Genomic DNA, 7,801 nt, shown 5'->3' with positions numbered 1-7,801 from the left:
GCAGCAACAACATGTATGAGACAAATGCGCATCGCAACATTGACTGAGTGGAATCCCTTTCTATTCACATAACTGCATTTGTGATGGAGCTTTGACAGCTACAGTAACAGTCTATTGCTCGATCCATCTCCAATATCACGATGGACCGTGCCGGTGGCAAAGACCCGAGGGTGGAGAGGACTTGAATGAATTCCATCATCATATTTATATGTTGTGTCTGTCCACTATGTTTGTTATTGCAAGGGTTTTGTAATACACATACACCCTGGTGTCATTGCAATGCGTTTTTTATTCTTTCTTATACAGTAAAAAGGGGGAAGAACACTATATCGTGGGTGTTCATATGACTTGTATTCTGCTTACAGCTTCGAAATTCCACTTGTTTCGTTTAACGTAAAGCCTTTTAAATATAATCAAAACGTTCCCGTGTTTCTGCGGTCTGTGCGCAAAATAATAACGAGTTGAGCTACGCAGAGCGCAGTCAGTTAGTACACCCCGTATATTCCGATAATGCTATATAAACCATGCTGCATTCATTCTGAGAGAAATATCTATTATTCCAAATGCTATTTATAGGGGTTTGACCATAATTACACTACTGTTGCTATTTTACAATGAACTATAATGAATTACGGTTCATACAGAACATGCCAGTGTTGAAACGAATGCACAGAAGCTCATTTCCTTGTTGTAATAATATATTCTACCAACGGGAGCCAGGTACGCATGGTCCGAGCTGTGCGTAAATATAAGCACGAAGTCAAGTTCAAGTTGAAATTGATTAATCCCACACTCTGCTTAGAAATGGTCGTACGCACAGCTTAAGCACATATCTGTGCGTAAGGCACGTTGATGAATGAGGGCCCTGGTGAGGACCACGAAGACGCAGCATATATGTCCTCCACCGTGGCTCCTCCAGGCAGGGCAGCAGAGACCGCCGCCCACGGGTGGAACGTTCTCTGACGCCTGCGGGGGAACCTGCCCAGCCATGGCGTAACCGAGGGCAACTGCCCTAGTGCGACTAGTGTGACAGGCGTTGTTTTTGACAGCGCCTCACCTCCATCAGGGCCACCGTGACATTCTAACGAACAGTTGACTGGCAGCCCCGAGGTCCCACGTGCGTCTTAAGACATATCGCCAGCGCACAGAATAGGAAAAAGGCTGTATTCCACCTCACTTGCGTGAGAGGGAGGGTGGAACGGCCCTAGCACCATAGCCCCGGAGCGCTATAAGAGCTCCGGACAATTTCTGGCACAAAGGCTGGGTCGGGTCCACAGAGTAATACCCCCTGTATATAGACAGGTACTCTGGTCGACCCGAACGAGCGTATAACTCACCCGCTCGTCTAGCAGAGGTGATGGCCAGGAGACACGCAGTCTTTGAAAGACAGCTGCTCCAATAGATTACGCTCGGGAGGTTTAAAAGACACCCAATAGCCTAACCAGGACTAATTGGAGGTCCCGGTTAGGGGACAAATCAAGTTTTAACAGGCTTGAGATGCTGTGTGCCCAGCAAAAAAACTTTTTCCCAGAGGGCGGTGGAATCAAATCAAATCAAATCAAATTTATTTGTAAGGCCCGACAACACACGTTAATGTCCCCATGGGCCGGACACGTCTTCTTTAAACAAGTCAAGAAGAAACATCACATACTAATAGATAAGGAGATGGGGAATCTATATAAACTCAATCTGTTAAGACATGTAGTTACAAATCCTAGAGGAGGACTTGGAAAAATGGATGAACCTCCCTCTCACCTTACTAGGCCGAATTAATGCTATAAAAATGAATGTCCTGCCAAAGTTTCTTTATATATTTCAGTCCCTCCCAATCCAAGTCCCTTCTAAATTTTTCTCCTCCTTGGACGGATTGATCAGACGGTTTATATGGCGAGGTAAATCCCCAAGGATCGCCTTAATTAAACTTACTTTAGACTATACAAAGGGAGGACTGAAACTTCCTAATTTTAGATTGTATTATTTGGCGGCACAAGCCAGATTTTTGGCTCAAATGTTTGAGGGGGACCTCTCAGCCTCATGGTTGAACATTGAATGTCTAGACATCAACGAGACCGCCCCGTCTGATACCTTGTACAAATGGGACGTGAAATCAATTAAGACCATCACCCAGAACCCCTTCATGATCCATTCAGTCCAAACCTGGTTAAAATTACAAAAAAAAATTGGACACAATAGCCCTCTATCACCTAAAACCCCCCTATGGGGAAATAGGCTTATACCTATCTTATACCAGAATAGAGACTTTGAGTCCTGGCCTTTACAAGGTATCACTCGACTGGAACATTGTTATGAAAATGATGTTTTTATGTCCTTCCAGCAAATGAAAGAGAAATATCAACTTCCTGGAAGAGATTTCTTTAAATACCTGCAACTGAGAGATTTTGTGAGGGTTAACACTCAAGGTCAATGGAAACTACCAGAAAAATCTCCCATTGAAAGTCTTTTTCATAATGACCAAAGGATGGTGAGAACCATCTCTCAAGTCTATAACACCTTACTACCCTCTCTGCCGACCACTGAACCTGATAGGTCCAGGACTAGATGGGAGAGAGATTTAGACACAGAAATTGATCCAGGCCTCTGGGAGGACCTATGTAAAGATGGGGTCACATGCACACTAAATTCAAGATATAGACTGATTCAATTCAATTTCCTGCATCAGGTCTATTTTACCCCCTCCAAATTACATGGGTTCAACTCTAGTATCTCGTCCCTCTGTTTTAGGTGTGGCCAGGAGGAGGGCACGTTCCTTCACTCCACTTGGCATTGCATCAAACTGCAAAGTTTCTGGGAGCGGGTCTGTGAGGCCATATCACAAATTCATAATATAACATTTCCGACTGATCCCGAATTATGCCTCCTTGGTAACTTTACAAACTCAAACCTTACACACAGTCATTCCATCAAGCTTACAGAACTCCTCCTGGTTATTGCCAAAAAATTTATTGCAACAAAATGGAAGTCAGATCTCCCTTTGCCATTTGGGATGTGGCTTTCAGAGGTGAAGAGCTGTATCCCTCTAGAAAAGGTGACTTATTCACTAAGGAATAGGGTTGATCAGTTCAATAAAATTTGGCAGCCTTTTCTGGAATATCTTGGAGGTCTCCCACCCGACTTGACTGAATGACCTCATTGATCTCTCTAGTAGCTCCATTCTGGTAAAGATGTGTTAAAGATGTGTTGAGGACATCCTGTATCTCTCAATGTCTCTGAAAATATTGTTATTTTTTGTTATTTTTTGTTGTTGTTGTCGTTTGTTTCTGTTTTCCTGATGTGTTTGTTTACATATGTAGGGACCTTTATCACTTTATCTTACACATTTACCATGGCGTATATAGGCACCCACATGTAGTTGTTGTTATTGTTGCTGTTATTACTGTCCTGTAATTGTCTCAGTATTGTCATTTGTGTATGTTTTGAATAATGGAAAACCAAAATAAAATATATAAAAAAAAAGAAGAAGAAACATCACAATAGGTCAAGAACAAAACACCATTAAGTAATTTTTTTTTTTAAATAAATGCAAAATAAATGCAACACTCCCAGACATACCCCACGAGAAGGTAAGGAAAAACTCACTAAAACCTAGCAATAGGAAAAAATGCACCACAGGCAATGTGGAGGAGAGAAACCTTAGAAGGGCCATTCAAGGGGGGATCTCATGGAGAGGGACCGTGTCGGCCACCCGCCCCCTGCGGACGGGTGTCCCCCAGGGCTTGGTCCTAGGACCCCTTCTCTTCTCCCTCTACACGAAATCACTGGGTAACATTATCACGTCTCATGGCTTCTCGTATCATTGTTATGCCGATGATACTCAACTCTTCCTCTCCTTCCCTCCCTCAGATATCCACATCTCTGAGCGGATCTCGGCCTGTCTGTCCGATATCTCGGCCTGGATGACGACCAACCACCTCAAACTGAACCTAAGCAAAACAGAATTGCTCCACCTGCCGGCCAAATCCTCCCCCCTGACCGACCTTTCCATCACAGTCGAGAATGCAGCTGTGACCGCGTCACCAACCGCCAAGAACCTTGGTGCTGTCCTCGACGACCAGTTGACTTCTCTGCTCACATCACAGCGACAACCAGAGCCTGCAGATTCCTCCTGAGCAACGTCAGAAGGATCCGCCCCTTCCTGACAAAAGAATCCACCCAACTCCTCGTCCAATCAACAGTCATCTCCCGCCTCGACTACTGCAACGCACTGCTTGCTGGCCTCCCGGCCACTGCCACCAAGCCTCTTCAACTCATTCAGCGGCCCGTCTGATCTCAAACCTACCGAAGTCGGCCCATGTCACCCCACTTCTTAGGGACCTGCACTGGCTCCCCATTGCTGCACGAATCTGCTTCAAGGCCCTCGACCTGGCATACCGTGCGGCAAAGGGAACCACTCCCGCCTACCTCCGGTCAATGGTCTCTAACTACACACCCTCAAGACCCCTACGCTCTGCATCTTCTGGCCGTCTCAGACCCACTCCTATCCGAGCTCCGGGAGGGTCATCAAGGAGAACCTGCCTTTTCTCAGTCCTTGCCCCACAATGGTGGAATGAACTACCCACCCCAGTTAGGACAGCCGAAACTGTCCAATCTTTCGCCGTCGACTAAAGACGCACTTCTTCAACCATTATCTGAAATAAAAAATTTATAAATAAAAATAAGAAAAATCTAACCCTAACTAACCTTACTGTTATGCACTTGTCCTAATAAACTAACCTACACTGTAGCACTCAACACCTTGATGAATATTGTTACTCAGCTGATAGAGTTGTGCCCTTCCTGATGAATTGTCGTACAGAACTTGTAAGTCGCTTTGGATAAAAGCGTCAGCTAAATGACTAAATGTAAATGTAAATGTAATGCTCGGCATGGTAGCCGCAAAAAAGATTATTCTAGCCGATTGGAAATCACCTAGACCCCCGTGTTTCCAGAAATGGCTCAATGAAATGATCACAATCATACAGTTGGAGATGATCCGCTTTTACAGATACAAAGAGCACAACAGGTTTTCAGACATATGGAGCCCATTCATTGACTATCTGAAGGACAAATAATTGCACTCTGCAGAGACTCACTCCTGTATACCTCATGTTTTACCTGTACTCTTGTAACACCTCGCTATACAACACATTGTGTAATGTTTTAGTTAAGTCACAATGTTATTTTATTATTTTTCTGTCTGGCATTTTTTGTCTTGTCTACTCCTTTTTGTCTTTTTTGTATGTCTGTTCTTGTTTACATAAAACTGAAAAACTGAAAATAAAGTATTTAAAAAAAGAAAGCACAACAGAGGATGTTCTTCCTGCGGCAGCTGAAGAAATTCAACCTGCCAAAGACAATGATGATGCACTTTTACAGCCATCATCGAGTCCATCCTCACCTCCTCCATCACAGTATGGTACGCTGCAGCCACTGCCAAGGACAAAGGCTGTGTCATCCACTCTGCTGAGAAGGTGATCGGCTGCAATCTGCCATCTCTCCAGGACCTGTACGCCTCCAGAACCCTGAAGCGTTCAGGCAAGATTGTGGCCGAACCCTACCACCCTGGTCACAACCTGTTTGAGACACTCCCCTCTGGCAGGAGGCTGCGGTCCATCAGGGCCAAAACCTCACGCCACAAGAACAGTTATATAGTCGTACTGGCGAATCGTGTCTTGCTCTTCGCCATCGAGATGTACCTCATCTCCAGTACCTACTGTACTTCATTAATGAAAAAACAAATGCACCCAGCATCTGACCAGGCCCCGCCCCAGTGCCGTACTATAAGGCAGCAGGCGTGGTCACCATTCGCCCTTCCTCTATTTCGTTTCCATCATGGCGGATGCTTGCACCCTGTGAACTAGCGTTATGAAAAGTATAGAGAAGGGGGCTCCAGTAGCTCACCGCATATCTCGGCGCTATTTCAGCGTTGGGGAAAACCGTGCTGCGTCACGGATCTGGTGGACTCCGAGTTCGATTCCCGGACCCGCCGTCATTTATCAGAATGTCTTCCCCTGATCTATATCCCGTTTCACCCTGTATCTGTCGGTCATGCTTGACCAGAAAAGCGATAAACGCTAAAAAATCAAGTTTAAAAAAAGAAAAGTATAGAGAAATTGCGCAATGTTGAGTATTCGCCGGAGATTTGCCAACCCCTGGAATCTTCGGCATGTTCCGACGGCGCTCGTATGGGTTCTGCGACTCTGCAGCTGGATGCATTTCGATGCATCTCCGCGTCGAGTCTGTACTGGGGTCTCCTCGTCTTGTTGACAGCAGACAGAGGGACGGCGTGTGAGGTGTAGCTATCGAGCTACCTCACACTCAGGTAGGATCTGCACCACTAGGCATTAACGCTGGTGTTAGTAATGCTGCTTGTTGTTTTGTTAGACAACCAAGTTGTGTATCGGCGCCAGGGGCAGGATGTCTGGGTAAACGTCCCTCTGAGTTGGACGTTTTCCAGGCTATCCTGGAGCGCGCTGCTAATACTAAATGCTATAATGCTGGGTCACTGTTCTAATGTTCCCCGCTGTGGGATGTCACTAGGCATGACAATGCTGCCGTTGGTGATGTTGCTCGAGTTGTCCCGGGAGACAACCGAGTTGTGTATCGGCGCCAGGGGCAGGATGTCTGGGTAAACGCTGTTGTTTTCCCCGTTACCCTGGAGCGCGGCTAACGCTATGCTATGTTGGGCTACTGTTTCTGTTTTGTCTCCCTGCTGCGGGATGTCTGTCTACAGTCTTCCCTCCTCTTAACCATTCATGCTGACGGTCAATCAGTGTCTACTGTGGGAGTATTGCGGGGGGGCTTTGTTTACCTTTTCATGGGTAAATGGGCTGAGGTCTAGGGCTGGTGTGCTGTTTGTGAATATTATGAATAAATGCAGGACTGGTTCTCTGGTCAGCATCCCTTTAACGTTGTGTGTATGGGCTAGCCCATTCTACAGTATATTGGTGGTGTTTAGTTCATTTATTCATTAACCCCTTCATGGTGCACACCACAGTGGAGGTTGCTGGTTGCAACCACCACTGGTGCTCCGTGTTAGCATCAGTCCTTTGCTTTTGACATGTTGAAACAGTGCCCCGCCCGGCCGACGCCATGAGGTGGGTCGGCCCGGCGAGTGGCTGGTGGGCTGTTAAAGCCTGTACCGCCATAGTATGGAATTGGCAGCGATTGGTAACTGTGTTCGAATTGCTGTTTTTTCTGTCAAAAATTGTGTCTGGTGGCGGGGCCTTGAGGGCCAGCCGACGTCGGAACATTGCGCGAGGTTGTTGACGTTATTAGCTTTGACCTAGCTGCAAGCTATAACCGCAGGGAGTTCCCTCCTCAGGGCTCCCCTCTCCGCAGAGGATCTTGGTCTTCCGCTGGAGCGCGGGCGGTATTTGTCCTAGGCCCCACACCGCCTCACGCCGCGCAGCCAGAGGTGAGAGCACGGCCTCGTCAGCGACTATGGCGAGGCCCTCGACAGGCGGCCATGTTTTCCCCCGCCAGAGGTATCCTGGCCGTTGAGTCAACAGGTGTCCACAAGGCCGACAGCCTTGGCGGCCGAGGGATCGGCCATGTTGGATGAGCTCGGCTTGGAATATACAAGCCGTCGCCGTCCTGCCGCGAGCAGCCCGCTCTCCGATCACTCCCTCCCCCAACGCCTCTACTTCCTCAGGCGCCTAAGGAAGTTCCAAGTCAGTCAGAAGATCCTTAAGAACTTCTACTCATGTACAATAGAGAGCATCTTGACCGGCAACATCACCTCCTGGTTTGGGAATAGCACTGCACAAGACCGAAGCAGACTACAAAGAGTGACACGTTCAGC

The sequence above is a fragment of the Notolepis coatsorum genome (assembly GCF_963971535.1).
Source record: "Notolepis coatsorum genome assembly, chromosome: 9".
Lineage (NCBI taxonomy): Eukaryota > Metazoa > Chordata > Actinopteri > Aulopiformes > Paralepididae > Notolepis > Notolepis coatsorum.
This window is presented reverse-complemented; position numbering follows the sequence as displayed.